This window comes from Callithrix jacchus, chromosome 18 (genome assembly GCF_049354715.1).
Source record: "Callithrix jacchus isolate 240 chromosome 18, calJac240_pri, whole genome shotgun sequence".
NCBI lineage: Eukaryota > Metazoa > Chordata > Mammalia > Primates > Cebidae > Callithrix > Callithrix jacchus.
Genome location: NC_133519.1, coordinates 4,796,032 through 4,815,201, shown reverse-complemented (window position 1 = coordinate 4,815,201; position 19,170 = coordinate 4,796,032). Strand labels below are relative to the sequence as shown.

Sequence of the window (19,170 nt, the reverse complement as noted above, 5' to 3'; positions counted from 1 at the left end):
AAGTATATAATTTTATTTTTTTATTTTTTTTGGGGGGCGGACAAAATCTGTCTCACTTTGTGTCCCAGGCTGGAGTGCAGTGACATGGTGTTGGCCCACTACAACCTCCAACTCCATGCTCAGCTAATGCTTTTGTAATTATAGTAGAGACAGGGTTTCACCATGTAGACCAGGCTCATCTGGAAGTCCTGACATCAACTGATCTGCTTGCTTCGGCCTCCAAAAGTGCTGGGGTTACAGGAGTTAGCTACTAGGCCCAGCCAAGTTTGTAATGTATTTAAAACATATATTCACAAATATAACCAGTAAATGTCAAGTTAGCTGTTGAAAGTAGTAAGTTACCTATTTCTACATTTAGTAGAAACAGTGTTCTTTGTGTCTCTGTTTCTTTAAAAATGAAAGATAGGATGAAATTAGGGTAGGTTAAAAACCCAAAATAATGATAGAGATTGTCAGTGGCCCACAATGCCATGAAAATGTCAAAGGCATAACCAATAGTAAACCTCTATGTCCTTGAACGTTAGAATATTTTAATTCATCTTAAAATTATTTATGATAAAAAGTTCTTCATGTCATGCATTCAGAAGTAAAGTCAGAAGGGAGGAACCGACCTAAACTGATCCTGATAGATATACCTGAGATACAGAGGACACAGCTGTCTTTCTACCAAACTCAATTTTAGAGACAGTCTTGTCTTCATGTTAGAGTGATGCATGGAGACATGATAGTGCAAAAACTCACAAACTTTAAAAAGTATTAGTGCCTAATAGCAGTATACATGTTTTCTTTCAAAAATACAAAACTATATTGTGTTTTGTATTCAGGAGGCTGAGACAGGAGAACCATTTGAACCCAGGAGGCAGAGGTTGCAGTGAGTCAAGATTTCACCACTACACTCCAGCCTGGGCAAGAGTGAGATTATGCAGGGGAAGGCAGCAAATCACACTGCCATGTGTGTACCTATGCAGCAATCTTGCATGTTCTCCACATGTACCCCCAAACCTAAAATGCAGTAGAAAAAAAAGAAAAAGAAAAGGTGGGTGGGGCTTATTCTCAAAGATCTTTCTGGTTGAGGCCATTGGCACACAAATGGTGTAGAACACTGTAGCACTAAATCCTGATTCCAGAAAGAGCTGGGAATTCAGATCTTGATGAATGACCTCATCAAAAAAGGTAGGGTAGATGAGGTGGCACCTGAGCTGGCTTTGTAGCAAGTGTAGGATTTTACATGGCAGAGAGAAAGAGTAAATACAGAGAAACAATATAATCAGGTATATAAGTGATAATATACCTATGTAGGTATATTATCCCTTCTGTAGAGTTGTTTACATTGAAAGATGAATGTTGGAAGCCCTGGCATACAGGCATGGTCTGACTGGATGGTGGAGAAGGTGAGGAGAATGTCTGCACGCCACTTTATCTTTGCTCCTGCCATGCTTACTTCCTGGGAGAACTTTCCTTCTGGCACTAGCCATTTATTATTCAAGGCCAAATTCATTTGTCCGACCCTTTGTGAAATCTCTCCAGACTCCCTAAGACAGCTTCTTTTGTGCTTAAACTTTTTTTTTGCACTGTAATATGGTGCCCATGACACTCACTGGTACTCGTGCTCTCGCATTTCATCTTCAAAGCTGGGTGAGCTTTATTCCTCATCTCTGTCCCAGAGCCTAGCATGGTATCTGGTACATAGTAAATGCTGAATGAGTGAGAGATCTGATAGGCAACAACATGGTCAAATCAGCACTTCCAGAAGATCAATAAAAGAGTAATGCACATGGTTTTGAGCAGTGAAAGAGAGACTGGAAGATGGGACACAAGTTAGAGGACTACATAGAAGAAGGAAAAGGGCTTGACCACTGAATATGAAGGGAGGCATCACATTTTGAAGACTAGGTGATTACAGTGGAAGAGTACCACATTTGAAAGACAGTATTCATTGTTATGCAAGGAGGGCAGAGAAGATAAGTTTGATTGTGGTTTGAGGTGTTAATTCCAAAGAAAATATTCACTAGCCTTTGGGAAGTCAAGACTGGCTCTGAGGTGACAGATGACACCAAGGATGTCCATCTGGAATTGCTGGTCTGGAGGTGATTGTTGAAAACTTTGATGAAATTTTTGTTTTTGTTTTTGCCCTCACCTCTCACCTCCCACTTTGATGAGTTTTTAAAGTTAGTGGGAATAGCAGGAAATAAATTCTTAAGGATCATTTATAGAAAGTATAGAAGGAAGGGCTAATGAAGTATAGAAGTTGGGGAAGGGTTGTTTTTTGAGAGAAGAGCCCAGGAAATGAAATGTCAGTGACTAAGAAAGGACAAGATTACTGGAATCAAGGGAGATGCAGGCTGAAGGCCCCAGAGATGGAGAATAGAAACTTCACTGAATTGTGTCTGAGCTGTTTTAGGTTCCTTTTATCACTAAGCTACCTGGAATCATATTTGGTAGATTAGTGCCTTATTTCCCACATTTTCTGTCTATTTTTAAAAAATCTCATTTTTGGCTTGTTTTGATTTTAAAGATAAAATCTTTCTTTTATTTTTTTTAAGACAGAGTCGTGGTGGCGTGATCTCAGCTCACTGCAACCTCCACCTCCCAGGTTTAAGCAATTCTCTGCCTCAGCCTCCTGATTAGCTGGGATTACACGTGTGTGCCACCATGCCTGGCTAATTTTTGTATTTTTAGAAAAGGTTTCACTATCTTAGCCAGGCTGGTCTTGAACTCCTGACCTTGTGATCCACCCACCTCAGCCTCCCAAAGTGCTGGGATTGCAGGTGTGAGCCACTGTGCCCACCCAAGATAAAATCTTTTTTAATAAATGGTGTTGAGAAAACTGGCTAGCCATGTGCAGAAAGCAGAAACTGGACCCCTTCCTGACACCTTACACTAAAATTAGCTCCAGATGGATTAAAGACTTAAACATAAGACCTAACACCATAAAAGCCCTAGAAGAAAATCTAGGCAAAACCATTCAGGACATAGGAGTAGGCAAGGACTTCATGACCAAAACACCAGAAGCATTGGCAACAAAAGCCAAAATAGACAAATGGGACCTAATCAAACTCCACAGCTTCTGCACAGCAAAGGAAACAGTCATTAGAGTGAATCAGCAACCAACAGAATGGGAAAAAATTTTTGCAGTTTACCCATCTGACAAAGGGCTGATATACAGAATTTACAAAAAACTCAAACAGGTTTACAGGAAAAAAACAAGCCCATTTAAACATGGGCAAAGAATATGAACAGACACTTTACAAAAGAAGACATACATGAGGCCAACAAACATGAAAAAATGCTCATCATCTCTGGTCATCAGAGAGATGCAAATCAAAACCACATTGAGATACCATCACACGCTAGTTAGAATGGCGATTATTAAAAAATCTGGAGACAGCAGATGCTGGAGAGAATGTGGAGAAATAGGAACACTTTTACACTGTTGGTGGGAGTGTAAATTAATTCAACCATTGTGGAAGACAGTGTGGCGATTCCTCATGGGCCTAGAAATAGAAATTCCATTTGACCCAGCAATCCCATTACTGTGTATATATCCAAAGGACTATAAATCATTCTACTATAAGGACACATGCACCCGAATGTTCATTGCAGCACTGTTTACAATAGCAAAGACCTGGAACCAACCCAAATGCCCATCGATGATAGACTGGACTGGAAAAATGTGGCACATATACACCATGGAATATTATGCCGCCATCAAAAATGATGAGTTCGTGTCCTCTGTAGGGACATGGATGAACCTGGAGAACATCATTCTCAGCAAACTGACACAAGAACCGAAAATGAAATGTCGCATGTTCTCACTCATAGGTGGATGATGAACAATGAGAACACATGGACACAGGGAGGGGAGCACTACACACTGGGATCTATTGGGGAGAATAGGGGAGGGACAGCAGGGGAGGGAATTGGGGAGAGAGAGCATGGGGAGAAATGCCAGATATGGGTGAATGGAAGGCAGCAAATCAAACTGCCACGTGTGTACCTATGCAACCATCTCGCATGTTCTTCACATGTACCCCAAAACTTAATGCAATAAAAAAAACAAAAATCTTTTTAAAAATAATATTATCCCTAAAACTCTTCTGCTGTACTTATGTGTGTAGTTAACAGTTTTTCATTTATTTGTGGTTTCCTCCTGGAGATTATCCTACATTTGTCCATCCTCAGTTTCATTTTTGTTACACCATCCATTGTGCCAAGCACATTATAGATGCTTGGAAGGTATTTGAGGTCACATTAAATGAGGCGGTATCCCTGATGGTAATGGCTGACAACCACATTTTTGGAGCCATTTGAGAACCTATAGATTATTCTTTTATCTGTGTTGTTGTTGAAAATGCTAAGTATTGCTGGGAGCTGAATTTACGTTTGTGTGCACATTTTTCTGAGGAAAGAGCCTATAATTTTTATTAGATTCTCAAAGATGACCTACTGCCCATCATGGGTAATATGTTTACCAGAACTTTCCTAATTGTAAACGCCTCTGTTTAGAACTTTTGCCTAACAGGCATATTCAGATACAGGAATCAGCAGTTATTTTGGATGGTGTGTGACCAGGGCAGACAATAGAGTTGATAAGGTGAGGTTTAGATTTAGGAAATTGGAGTTCTAAAATCAGTTCTACCACTGATTGGTGGTGTGACTTCAGGCAAGTTTCCCCTCTTGGCCAGTTTCTATATCTTAAAACTACAGTGTTTTAATCATGGAAAATTGGTCTTTGGAACTGCACAGTCAGAGAGATGGCCGTGATACATTTCTCCATACTTATTCTCTTTATGCAGGGACCTCACGGAGCTGCCTGCATCCCCAGGTGTTTGCTTCCTTCTGATCTCTTCCTTTGTCCTGGGTCACTCGTTGTTGGGATGGAATAAGGAATGGGTCACTTCCGTATAGCTGAGCTATTAATATTTATTTAACCTCTGTCTTCTCCCCAACTGCCTCATTCTTCTGTGAGTCTCTGTGCATAGAATTGTATCCTATACATAATATATTTTTGGCTGGTGATTATGGATCTTTTATTGATTCTCCTGGCTCCATAATATTTAGTAAAATTTAGTGGAAGAAGTGTACTTTAATTAGACCTTGAATATTTTGTAAAGGACTGGCACAGCAAAGACATGAGAGCAGAGATGTGTAAGTGAGAAGTACTAAGGACCTCCAGTTCTCTATAAAAGTAGGCATAAAAAGCTTTATCAAATTGGCATGCAAGGCTTTGACCTCAATATTTTTTTTTCTTTATTTTTCGAGATGGAGTCTCTGTTGCCCAGGCTGGAGTGCCGTGTCATGATCTTGGCTCACTGCAATCTTGGCCTCCTGGGTTCAAACAGTTGTTGTGCCTCAGCTTCCTGAATAGCTGGGATTACAGACATGTGTCACCACACCTGGCTAATTTTTTCTATTTGTTTTTAGTGTAGATGGGGTTTCATCATGTTGGCTCAGTTGGTCTCATATTCCTGCCCTCAAGTGATCCACCCCTACTTGGCCTCCCAATGTGCTGGGATTGTAGGCGTGAGCCACTGTGCCCAGCCCCCAATATTGTTTCTATGTAGTAGATCAACAAGGAGATTCAGATTCCTGCCTCAGAAGAGGCAAATGACTGTAAGAGATGTCCCTCAGGAATGTACAGAAATATTGTATCTCACTGATTGTAAGAAGCACACTTTTCTGCATTTTAACACCTCTGAAACCATGATGTGTGTTAAATTCATGGCAGCTTGCAATTTGTTGATAGCCTTTTTTCTCCTCTTAGTGTTATGCACATAAAATAACACAGTGCTTATATCTTAGACTGGATCTTAAATTTGAGGAAGTATAGTAGATGAGTTGATGAATGTTAAATGTAAAAATGCCAAAGGTATGTCTTAGTGTAGTTTATCTGAAATAGAGTGTGTTGAGAGGAATAATGTGAAATTAGGCTGGAAGAAAGATCGTAGCTTTCTAGAGAACCAGACTGATGAACCAAATGTGGGTACTATGTGAAGAGTGTTTAGATAACCATGTGAAATTTATTATTTAAAGGATTGTTTCTGTAAGTGAAATAATAAACCTAAAATTTTCATTTTATAAAGGATGAGAAAAATCAGTTAATGACAACAAGTGTCTGGTTGAAACAGGTATGTATAAAATTCAAACAGGCACCAATTAGTGACTGGGATACCTATTTTTGTTATAAGTCTCATAGCAGAAATACAAGAATATGGATATTTGTGAATATGAATGAATATGTGGCCTTGGTGGGTTGGCAGGATACAGAAAGATGAGGGTAGATGGAGTTCTTGTATTTATTCAGCCAATATTTTTTGGAGTGCCTACTATGTGCCATTCACTGTTATGGGCACTGGGGAAACAGCAGTGAACAAAACAGAAAACTGTGCTGTATTCATCTGTTCTCATACTGCCATAAGGGCTGGGTAATTTATAAAGGAAAGAGTTTTAATGGACTCACAGTTCAACGTAGCTAGGGAGGCCTCACAATGTTAATCGAAGGTGAAGGAGGAGCAAAAGCACGTCGGTCTTAAATGGCGCCGGGCAAGAGAGTGTGCAGGGGAACTGCCCTTTATGAAACCATCAGATCTCATGAGACTTACTATCACAAGAACAGCACAGGGAAAACCTTCCCCGATGATACAGTTGCCTCTCACTGGATTCCTCCTACAACATGGGGGGATTATGGAAACTACAATTCAGGATGAGATTGGTGGAGGGGGACAAGCCAAACCATATCAGCTGCCCTCATGGAACTTCATCCTAGTGGGGGAAAAATAAACAAGTTGTATATTACCGTAGAAGCTGATAAGCTTGGGGGAAAACACACTGGGAAAGAAACTAGGGAGTATTGGGGGGCTGTACTTCTAAAGACGGTGGTCAGAGAAAGCAGCATGGAGAAGTTGGTGTCTGAACAAAGGTTTGGAGGAGAAAAAGCAAGCCATGTGTGTATCTGGGGAGAAGGGTTTCAGCAGCAGGACCTGCAAGTGTACAGGTTCCGAGGCTGCTGTGCACCTAGTGTGTTTAAGCATTTGCAAGGCCGCCAGTGTGGCTAGTGGTGAGAGAGCCATTGGGGAGGGCAGTGTAGGAGATGGGATCAAATGAGCAGGAAGAGGCTGGTGGAGTAGCAGCTGCTTATAGGCCACTGCAAGGATTCTGAATCTGAGGGGGAAATGGGCAAAAATGAAATGAATTATTTTTATGTAGACAATCCCTTTTATATAAAGGACTTCCGTTCTTTTCTGGACCACCATACATGTGTCCTAACTCCTGTTGAGCACTTCCTTTTGTTTTTCCTTTATCATCTCTAACCCCAAACTTTGGAAAGGCATATACACTTTTCTCAGGGTACAGCCCCTAAGTTGATCACAGAACTGTAACTGCATGGAGCCAGGGCAAGGTGTTGAAATATGCAGAATGTGCAATAAATTTAACTCCCTTTTGCATGAACCAGGACAGCCAAATTGGGTGGCAATACATCTGGATAAAAGAATGGTTCCCTTGAACCTGGATGTGAAGTGCCTGTGACTTCTGGCCTGGATATAGTCAGTTGGTGAAAGAAAAGTCGCTGAGCAGAGCTGTGAACACACCTGGCTCTGGTTCTCGCCTGTGTCTCACAGGGACCAAGGCGAGAACCACCACCAGAGAGGACAGGGTGATCTGGTGTCCATAAGAAGAAAGACAGGGAGGTGAGTGTTCTCTATTAGGGGTAGAGATGATCTCACATCCACAATTTCTGATGCAACAAAGAAGTGTAGCATTCACTACTTCTGATTATTACTTTTATTGAAACTGAGGCAGATTTCTTTGTTTTAAAGGAATGGATAGATGTAAAATTAAGATGGAACCCTGAGGACTGTGGTGGAATAAAAATCATACATGTTGCTTCAGACTCTGTCTAGACACCCAACATCATTTTGTTTGATAAGTAAGTTATATTCTAAATTTAGTTTTGTATTTTTGAAAGAAAACATGTATACTGCTATTAGGCACTAATACTTTTTCTTCCTTCTGAAAATTGTTGAGGTATAAAAGTCAAATGACATGACCACATGTGCTGGGTGTGATGACATGTTTACAGATGAGGAAAGATCACAGAGTTTGCATGAGGGCGGCACAGGGGGTCACACCAAGGGGACTGATGGCTCCATTTACCCTTTCATTTACTAGACTACATATTTGGTGGACTCTAGATTGTTTGGGTATATATTTTTTACACCATTGAGGTCATATTTCATGTCAAATATGCATCCTTCTAATTGTGTTTAAATGCTATATTGTTTTCCCACAATGAGGAACTTGTTAATTATTAATTCAGAGGCATCCTATCTAGGTGTGTTTTGAGGATTTTTTTTTTTTTAACTTAGGGAGAGGATAGTTCTGGGTACCATTTTTTTTTTTTCTAAGACCACTGCTGGGCAAAGCTAGGAATTTGTGCTAATCTTAAAGCATTCTGTCTGATTCGAAAGAAGGTGTTTGGCATGAGGACAGAGCAACTGCTACACAAAAATATTTTTAATCTTTTGACACCCTGTACCTTCATGCTTCTTAAGTAATAAACAAAGCTTGTAAGGACACACGCAGCTTCTTGGAGCATCATTTTATTTCCAGTAGTTGAAAACATTTTAGTATTAAACATGAATGTATCACATAACGGTGTGCAAAAGCCACATGAATTTGAAGACGAAGAACTATATTTTAAAGAAATCTTATGTTGGTGGTGTGCTAGACTTCTCCAGTATATGAACTCACTTGGTGGGAGAGCTTGAGAGGCACAGCTGCTTTTCAGGGCCATGCCTAGCTTGGTGTTGATGGTCTTTTCTCATCAAAGTAAAGAGCGGCCAGTATTTGTGATGAAGGAGGAAGAGCACTGTGCAAGGAGTCTAGGAATGCAGATTCAGGTTTTGGCTGTATGCGTGCCCATTGTGTAAATAGCCTGAGTCTATTTTGTAAGGTGAGGTCCTTTCAATCAGTAGAATCTCAGAGTTCTGTGAAATAGAGATTTGTCAGTCCTGGATTATTTGCAGAAAATGGGGTTCAGTTCTAGTAGAGTTAGACATTTAAGGAAGATATTCCAGAGGAGGGTCCCCGTGCATAGCAGGTATATCTTATCTGAACTATAGTTACTTAAAAATTATTTCATGCGATTAGTGATAGGCCTGCTTTTATATTAGGCTTCTATTAATACAATTCATGGTGCGTTGTTATTGTATATGTGTGTATTTTACCACAGATGGACGTTTTGAAGGGACCAGTATGAAAACAGTTATCAGATACAATGGCTCTGTCACCTGGACTCCACCGGCAAACTAAAAAAGTTCCTGTACCATCGATGTCACATTTTTCCCATTTGATCTACAGAACTGTTCCATGAAATTTGATTCTTGGACTTAAAATGGATCGCAGGTTGATATAATTCTAGAGGACCAAGCTGTAGACAAGAGAGATTTTATTGATAATTGAGAATGGGAGATGGTGAGCACAATGGGGAGCAAAGAAAACAGAACTAACAGCTGTTGCTGGTATCTGCATCTCACTTACTCATTTGTAATCAAGCGCCTGCCTCTCTTTTATACCTTGTTTCTTATAATACCCTGTATCAGGCTCTCATTTTTTTTACTGTACTTGTCTTCTATCTTCCTTCAAATGAAGGTGAAAAGATTTGTCTCTGCACGTCAGTTCTTGTCTCTTTGACTGTCTTTCCGCTGGTTATTGAAGAGATCACACCCTCATGTTCAAAAGTCATACCTCTGATTGGAGAGTATCTGGTATTTACCATGATTTTTGTGACACTGCAAATTATGGTAACCATCTTCGCTGTCAATCCATTCTTCAACACATAATGCCATGGCACCTTGGGTGCACAAGATTTCTTCACAAGCTTCCCAAACTGCTTTGCATGAGAAGTCATGTGGATAGGTACTTCATTCAGAAGAAGCAAACTGAGAGTGGTAGTGGATCAAAATCTTCTAGAAGCACAATGGCAGCTGCACGTGATTCTATTCGCTACATTACAAGACACATCATGAAGGAAAATGATGTCCATGAGGTCTGTGATGTGTATTTGCAAATGCAGATCTGCTTCCATTCTAAGTTCAGAAGTTACTTTCATTACTTTTGGCAGAGTAAAAAGCATGATCTTTAAGTAAGACTAAGCATAAATGGAGGGCCAGAACTGTTGATAGAATTTTCTATAAAAGAGCTTTACTAAGGTTTGTTTCAGTTAAAACACCTGCAAAATTGGGCATCTACACGAATCTCACTTCTCCATTTCCCTCATCAGCATCTTGAATGACTCCAGAGAAAATTTAGTGTTATGTATTCTAAGGAATAATAATCCTGCCATATTTCTTGGCTCTGACATAATGAATTATTTTAAATTTGGAAGGTGAGGGCAGTAGGTGTACTGTTTTAATTTTGTCTTAGTTTAAAAACTTTGTTTCTAAATTGTGATTTTCTGCAGGCAGAACAAGGTTATAATAGTTAATGCAGTTATCAAAAGTTCTTTTAGGGCAGGCACAGTGGCTTCACACCTGTAATTCTAGCACTTTGGGAGGTCAAGAAGAGCAGATTATTTGAGGTCAGGAGTTCGAGACCAACCTAACCAACATGGTGAAACCCTGTCTCTACTGAAAATACAAAACAATTAGCTGGGCATGGTGGTGCATGCCTGTAGTCCCAGCTTCTCTGGAGGCTGAGGCAGTAGAATCACTTGAACCCGGAAGGTGGAGGTTGCAGTGGATCAGCATCGTGCCATTGCACCCCAGCCTGGGTGACAGAGTGAGGCCCCATCTCAAAAAAAAAAAAATTCTTTTTTTTTTGAGATGGAGTTTCGCTCTTGTTACCCAGGCTGGAGTGCAATGATGCGAACTCGGCTCACCGACACCTCCGCCTCCTGGGTTCAGGCAATTCTCCTGCCTCAGCCTCCTGAGTAGCTGGGATTACAGGCACACGCCACCGTGCCCAGCTAATTTTTTTTGCATTTTCAGTAGAGACGGGGTTTTCACCATGTTGACCAGGATGGTCTTGATCTCTTGACCTCGTGATCCACCCGCCTCGGCCTCCCAAAGTGCTGGAATTACAGGCTTGAGCCACCGCACCCAGTCAAAAATTCTTTTAAAGAATGAGCCTAATGTGAGATTTATAAATATTGCCAGTATATTTTTCTAAAATAAATATTTTTGTTCATTTTTAAGAGAATGTTAGGAAAATTAAGGGAAGGTGTTCTTATGCGTTACGTATTATATATCAGAGGATTCATATGAAGCTTAGTAGTAGTGTTTACTGTGCCTTTCTTTCTATGGTGTATTTTAAACCTGTGACTATAGTAATAATCTCCCAATTGAATGTACATTAAAATTGTTAACTATAATTTGTAAAGCTATTTAAAATGAAAAATTTTTCATCAAGTATGAGGCGATAAGAATGAATTTGGCAAAATAACAGCCTTTTCCCCAAAAGGGGTATTTGATGTATATATTTTTAAAAACTTTTTTTCTTCATATTTCAATGATTTAATTTCAGTAAGACATTTCTTTTTTATTATACTATTTATTTATTTCAGTAGGTTTTTGGAAAACGTGGTATTTGTTCACATGCATAAGTTCTTTTCATGGTGACTGCTGAGACTTTGGTGCACCCATCATAAAAACTTTTAATGCTCTGGATTTGTGAAGTATCTATTCGGTGGTAGCATAATTAAATTAGTTTATAAGGTTTGGAGCTATCAATTAAGTTTTTAAAAGTACATATATTTGTTAGGTAATGGTTTAAACTGAGATGGAATTTAATAAATGTCTGCAAAGTATCATGCAAAAGGGTCATGGCTCATACTACTAGGACCAGGGAGGTGGGATTTATTTTCAGAGGAGAACTTGGAAGCAGAGAAGTAATAGAATGTTTACAATGCCCTAAATTATAAATTATCCTACCGCTTGAAGCACAGTTCCTATAGAGGACACCATCCTTCAAAGAAGCTCACTCCTGGTCAAAGAAATGGCGCTGTAGAAAGGGGGGGCACTGCTGCTCAGTGGCCTGGCTCAGCCTGCTCTTTCCTTATGGTGGCTCTGACCGGCTGAACTGGCTCTTTACTAAAGCTGGCTCCAGGGAAGACTGGTCTGTGCTCATGAAATTTGACTGAAGTGGTCCCTACGAAATCCAAAAATAATAAGGTGTGTATGTGGGAAGATGAACAGCTTTCTAATGTGTATTATTCTGAACAAACTTTTTTCTCTTTTGAGATGGAGTTTTGCTCTTGTTGCCCAGGCTGGATTGCAGTGGCACAATCTTGGCTCACTACAACCTCCGCTTCCCAGGTTCAAGTGATTCTCCTGCCTCAGCCTCCCGAGTAGCTGGGATTACAGACACCCGCCACCATACCCGGCTAATTTTTTGTATTTTAAGTAGGGACGGGGTTTCGCCATGTTGGACAGGCTGGTTTCAAACTCCTAACCTCAAGTGACCCACCCGCCTCAGCCTCCCAAAGTGCTGGGATTACAGGCGTGAGCCACCACACCCAGCCTTTGAATGAACTTTTAATTTGGCATGAAATTAACCTCAGGCTAGAGTCTCTCAGAGTATTAAAATAAGTAAATACTACTGGGCAAGAATAAGTAGCAAAAATAACTGTATAGTAAGAATATTTTTTAGTTTATTGTAAAATATTCAAGTAGTCTATTTTAATTTTTATTTTAAAATCTATCAAACTAGACCACTTGTAATAGATTATGAGTTGATGAGAACATATTTTGTAGTCTCTTTTAAAGCTTATATCTATAATAGACCATCAGGCTAGTGTCTGTCCCTGAACTGAGTATAGGGTCACTTCCCTGTTAGAGGCAGTAACAGGGGCAGAGACTGTTTGGCTTCTAACTCAGCATGTTTGTTAAATCTTAAAACATGTACACAATTTACAATTGTTTAATGTGTTGTTATTTTTTTATAGCAGGTTGTTGAAGACTGGAAATTCATAGCCCAGGTTCTTGATTGGATGTTTCCGTGGACTGTTCTTTTCGTTTCAATTGTTGGATCTCCTGAGCTTTTTGCTCCTATAATTTATAAATGGGCAAATATAATAGTACCAGTTCATGTCAGAAATGCAAATAAGTGAAGCCTCCTGAGGGACTAAAGTGTACATTTAGGTAACACACATATATCTTATGGCATCTACAAAATTATGAAAATGTAAGTTATGTGTTAAATTTGGGGTGAGCTTTAACAGATTAATAGTTGCTAACCTCAATATATGTTAATAGATGATCCATTAGAACAGCTGCCTGTATGAATGAATAACTGATGAGATAACATTTGATCTAAAAATAGCAGCAAAATATTATCCAAACTGTACTAGTGAAAAATCTAGTATTTGTATTCTGGCAAAAAGTACTAATTTATAATCAACAGTAAAGCTCATCCTTTTACTGTGCTGGAAAATTCCAGTTGTATTTGAAGACTGATTTTAAAATGTTTCTGCATTTGATAAAGGTACATACACTTCATGTACTCACCGAGTAACAGCTAATCTTTAATATTATACTGCTATATTTAAGAAGCTGACTACTTGATATAATAATTACTTAATGTGATGCTGCTTTTCCATAACGAACATTTTTAAAATAAATGAAAAACAGGAACTGGGAACCTCCTTAAGACTTACTTTATCTTTAGATGCTTTAACTGAATAATTACAGTGTTAACTATTTTTGTAGCTTAACTTCCACTGTAAAGTCATACATTAGACAACTCCTGTGGACACGCAGTAGCATATCCTTAACATTAATGTAAATCCTCTTGTCCATATTTCCCATGATTAATAGAACCATCTTCCATGTAAACTGTGGTGGTATCTCTTTATCCATGATCTTAGAACAGTCAGTCCACTACAATTACATGAACCCATTTAGAAAAACATATTTAGGGCTGGGCACAATGGCTCACACCTGTAATCCCAGCACTTTGGAAAGCCGAGGCAGATGGATCACCTGAGGTTAGGAGTTTGAGACTGGCCTGGCCAACATGGTGAAACCCTGTTTCTACTAAAAATACAAAAATTTAGCCAGGTGTGGTATTGGGTGCCTGTAGTCCCAGCTACTCAGAAGACTGAGGCAAGAGAATCGCTGGAACTCAGGAGGTGGAGGTTGCAGTGAGCTGAGATTGTACCATTGTACTCCAACCTGGACAACAAGAGTGAAACGCCATCTCAAAAAATGAAATAAATAAAAAAACATTCAGGTCTAAAGCATTCTGTGAGAAAACAATCTTCCAAGATTAAAGATGGTATTCTAATTTGGTAAGCACACTGTTATATACCTGTAATATTTCAATTTTCTCTTCTTCATTCTAACACTTACAATAATAGAATCTTAGAGTTGCAAGGGCCTTTAGATGTAATCAATAGTCTATTACTAGTACAGCATAAATGATTCAGTATAGTATAATGTAACAGACAAAACGGTTAAATTTGACCTCCAAACGCCACCGCTTCAGATGTGACCAGGTAGAAAATGGACAGAAACCTTGCATTCAATTTAGAACTGTTAGCTGTCGAGATAACAAACACCTTATTTATTTGTAGTGAGTAACCTATCTAAGTACAAAGAGCGTTCAAGCCAGCGCTCTTTGGAAGGCAGAGGAGACCTTGTCTAATTTGCATTTTATTGTAGGCAGGTGTTTAATGCCATTTAATGAAAGCCTGGTGTCATGAATTTAAATTGCTAGCTACCTTAGCTTCTATACATCCCTTACCCTTCTTACACTCCCATTGCTGTGACTTCAGATTTTTATGCATTTATTTGTTTTGAGACAAAGTCTCACTTTGTCGCCCAGCCTCTCTAATGAAAACAGAGAGATTTTATTACCAGAAAGATGTTAATATTATTCTTCAAAAAGAAAAATGTTTTCCATATTAAGGCCTAAAAATCAAAGTAAAAAAAGACACTCATAAACATATGGGAATATCTATCATGTATATTAAACTAAAAAAAAAAAACAGAATTGGCAGCATTAGTTTCAAAAGTATGTAGACATATTGAAAGTGTAAATTCATACATTTAATTTAAATTAGATAGCAAGCTCTGTACTACTGAAATAATTTGGTGACAGAATTATCTGTTTTTAATAAAATAACTTGTTAACCTGTCTCAGTCAGCATCACATTGATTATCCCTTTATCAGATCTGAGTAGCACCAAAGGACTGAAAGTGGCATATATATTGCCCACAAGCCTCTGGACACCCAAAACAACAGGGTCATATGCACCTATCAGGGTTGCGGTGAATGAGATGATGAAATCAACCCAATAGATGATGCAAAGTAACTCACTGGCAGCAGGATGGTCTGAGTGGCACTTTTCTCTGGGGACAGTCTTGGGGAGAGGCTGGTGCTATGAAAGTACTGGATTATTTCTGGTACCTAAACAAAAGAACCACTATATATGTACTTGAAAGCAACACTATTCCTATAAGAAATACATTTCTGCATAATTACAGAATAAGGAACAGTCTGCTGATGATGGAGTTCATGATGGAAAAGCGAACAGCATTTACTGATATGCAGAAGATTGCTCAGGGTCGCATTGGAAGAAGCCATAGCGTACAAGATAAGATTGCTATTGAAAAAGAAGAAAACATAAAAAGAACAAGAAATGGCAGGTGAAAATGGTAGAATTATAGTTAAATCTCACCACCAAAGAGCTGCTGGGGCTGATGATTATGGCTTGAAGCACACTCAGGAGGCAGGTAGTGCAGATGGAGAAACTTCATATCACCTTGTTCGATAGAAAAACACTTCACACTTGAAATCATTCAGAAAATACAGTGACTCAAACAGACCTGAAGCCAACAATGACACCTTAGCGAGAAGCATCACTGTGGATGAGGGCCACATGATATATGGCCAGGTCAGTGGGCTTAGGCCTGCATTACAGGAAAAGTGTAATGACGTGGAAGAAAATGAGGAAGCTGACGGTTGAGATTCCAATGCCAGCTTGAAAAAAGGCATTTTTCAATGAAAACATAAGTAGAATGTAATAGTCTAAAATGTGAAAGAAAAACATATTTCAAATATCTCAAAATAAAACTTTACATCGTTATTTATTGTATGTTCAAAATCATCACTAACAATGTTTTTATCTTATAAAATTCTTGAATTCGATTACCATACATTTTTAAAAAGTCTTTATTTTATAAAGTTCTTTTATTCAATAATTCTATTACATAAATTAAAACAGCCTCAACATTATTTTATACACCATATATGTAGTGCATATATTCTAAGAATATTTGTGTGTATACACAATTTAAATACTGAAAAATAATCTGACTCTCACATCACAGCATTAATTTTCTCAGCCTCTCTTTCACATTTAAGAACTTTGTGATTACCTTAGGTTCACACTCAATTCAGGTAAGATCAGGTGCATTCTGGGTAGTATAGTGGTAGACACCAAATTCATAATTCAATTAATCTCCTTATTTTAGAGTCAACTGATTATCACCCTTGATTTTATCTGCAGCCTCTTTTCTCTTTGTTATATACCAAAATATATTCCTAGAACTGAGGGGTTTAAACAAGGGCACTTTTGTGGGGCATTATTTCATTTATCACAACGCATAAAACTGTATTTTATTAAAACCCTGGCTCTGTCCAACTTTTGTTTTCCTCACAGAGAACCCTGATGTAAACTTTATCTTAGAAGGAAATTGAGGCTGGGCACAGTGGCTCAGGCCTGTAAGCTTAGCACTCTGGAAGGCTGAGGTGGGCAGATTACTTGAGGTTAGAAGTTCAAGAACAGCCTGGCCAACATGGTGAAACCCTGTTTCTACTAAAAATACAAAAGTTAGCTAGGTGTGGTGGCACATGCCTGTAGTCCTAGCTACTCGGGAGGCTGAGGCAGGAGAATTATTTGAACCTGAAAGGCAAAAGTTGCAGTGAGCTGAGATCATGCCACTGCACTCTAGCCTCCATGACAGAGTTAGAACCTGTCTCAAGAGAAAAAGACAGAAGAAAGCAGAAGAGGAAGAGGAATAGAAAAAAGAAGAAAAAAGAAAAGGAGGAAGAAGAAGGAAGAGGAGGAAAGGAGGAGGAGAAGAAAAGGAAGAGGAGGAAGAAGAAGAGGGGAAGGGGGACGGGGAGGAGGGTGCAAGAGGAGGAGGAAGAAGATTGCTAAAATACAGCTCTCAATATTAAGAGGACCTATACTATCATTCTCTGCCTTTTAACATCAAAATATTTGCATTAAAGTGATTACATGATAATCTTTGTTGAGACTTCAGTTATTACCGAGTTATCCTTTCACGCCTTGGAAAAATACTAAGGTCTTTAATACTGAAGATAATTTGCTATATCTTAAAGAGAGTATCTGTGTATCTGAACACTTTATAAATTTATGGGATACTTTTGCAATTACTTTCTCTTGTTTCTGTCCCCGGATATAGGCACTATTTATTGAATTCAATTAAGTTAATCCAGGGCTCAGAATAATTTAGTTTTGTAATACACACTCATACACAAATTATCAAATAAATTACTCAGACCTTAAGATAAAAATGTTTGAAGGGATAGCCTGCGGAGAAATGCCAAATGTGGGTGAAGGGGAGAAGAAAAGCAAAGCACACTGCCATGTGTGTACCTACGCAACTGTCTTGCATGCTCTGCTCATGTACCCCAAAACCTATAATCCAATAAAAAATTTTTTTAAAAAAAAAAATAAATAAATAAAATAATGATTTAAAAAAAAATGTTAAACGATGATTTTTAAGGCCACTTACAGTTATACCAACTTATAAACATGTCAGACAATGAAGATAATTTGACATTTTTAGATTATACTCAGAAATTCACATCTGAGTTAAAACACTGCTCTAATACCAACTGATGTAGATGCGTTTACAAAACAGAAATTGTGTATTTGATATAATCATTGTTATTTTTATCTCCCAATGCATAATCTAGTGCAGGTACACATTTATCTCAGTGTCAAAAACCAAACAGCAGCAGACAGTTGCCACCAACATATACTGGTGCCTTCACCATATGTGGGTTTTGCTTTCATGTTAGATCCAGAACCTCCAGGGTTACATCAGATTAAAGGCATAATAATCTTTCCACTTAAAAGTAAAACAGTTTAGTACAAGCAAAACAATATTTGTACTTGAACTATTACTGATATACTAATATATATTTAGTAATTATATAACAATCAGTTTACAAATATACTGCATATATTATAAGCATGTCTCAGAGACAAATAAAATTAGAAAAAAAGACATAAATAAGAATTCTAACTTTTTTTTCTTGCCCAATGTCGTATTCAGGTCAGATATTTTAATACATGCTGCACATCTGTTAAATAACAACCTAATGCAAAAGAGTTTATCTGTTATTTTTTTTTTTCTAATGAGGATTTTGAGGACATTTGTAATGAGTCTAGAGAAAAGAAAAGTTCTCACAGACAAGGGTTAAAAAAGTTGAGTATTAAGACATTCAGTTCAATCTGAATTTTAAGTAAATAATAGATATTTTGTGTAAATATCTTCAAAGAATTGCTTACATATACTACACAGAAATATGCAAATACTGCATAGCTATATAAAAATGTTTTTTGTTATTCTAATTTTAAGGTTAACTGTGTTTTCTGTACTTTTATTTGGCAAATCTGCCACATCTACCATAAAACTTGAAATAACATGTTAAAGACAAAATAGAAAAAAAAATGATACAGGCGACATGGATTGCTCAAAGTGTAAAAGAAAATTGCATCTTAAATGACATATTAAATACATACATTAAGATGTACATGTGAGCTTTCACTATGAGACGTGGCAACCAGGTATTCTTGTGCTGATAATAAAGGCCCTGAGCAATCTCAGAGACAGCAATACAGGTCAAGTATATTCTCATTATACTTGATTTATCTTCTAAATAGCACAAGTTTCAACACACACAATGGTGGGGAAGATAACATCATTAAATGGACCAAGAATAAAAGACTGATTACAAATTTTGCAGGTTCAGATCATATGTCTAAAAAAGACAGTGTTTTAGAAGACATTAGCCATATGACCAAAGTGTTATTATGCATAAAATACTGTATTTTGGGCCGGGTGAAGTGACTTATTCCTGTAATCCCAGGACTTCAAGAGGCTGAAATAAGAGGATAGCTTAAAGCCAGGA

General features: G+C 38.2%; 1 protein-coding gene, 1 long non-coding RNA gene and 1 pseudogene across 2 annotated transcripts in view; 2 read left to right on the top strand and 1 right to left on the bottom strand.

The window, feature by feature from the left end:
- The window catches only part of LOC128930959 (uncharacterized), a 26,180-nt gene extending 13,106 nt beyond the window's left edge, over positions 1-13,074 (top strand). The window contains exon 4 of the mRNA XM_078355229.1: positions 12,944-13,074. The gene's annotated coding sequence lies outside the window, so the exon portion shown is untranslated. The remainder of the gene's footprint in view (positions 1-12,943) is intronic.
- LOC144580133 (uncharacterized) lies at positions 8,585-19,170 on the bottom strand. The gene is made up of 2 exons (XR_013529142.1): positions 15,319-19,170; positions 8,585-9,430 (listed from the first exon to the last, which is right to left on the bottom strand). It is a non-coding gene; the product is annotated as an uncharacterized LOC144580133 (long non-coding RNA).
- LOC108590444 (neuronal acetylcholine receptor subunit alpha-5-like) lies at positions 9,415-15,135 on the top strand (annotated as a pseudogene).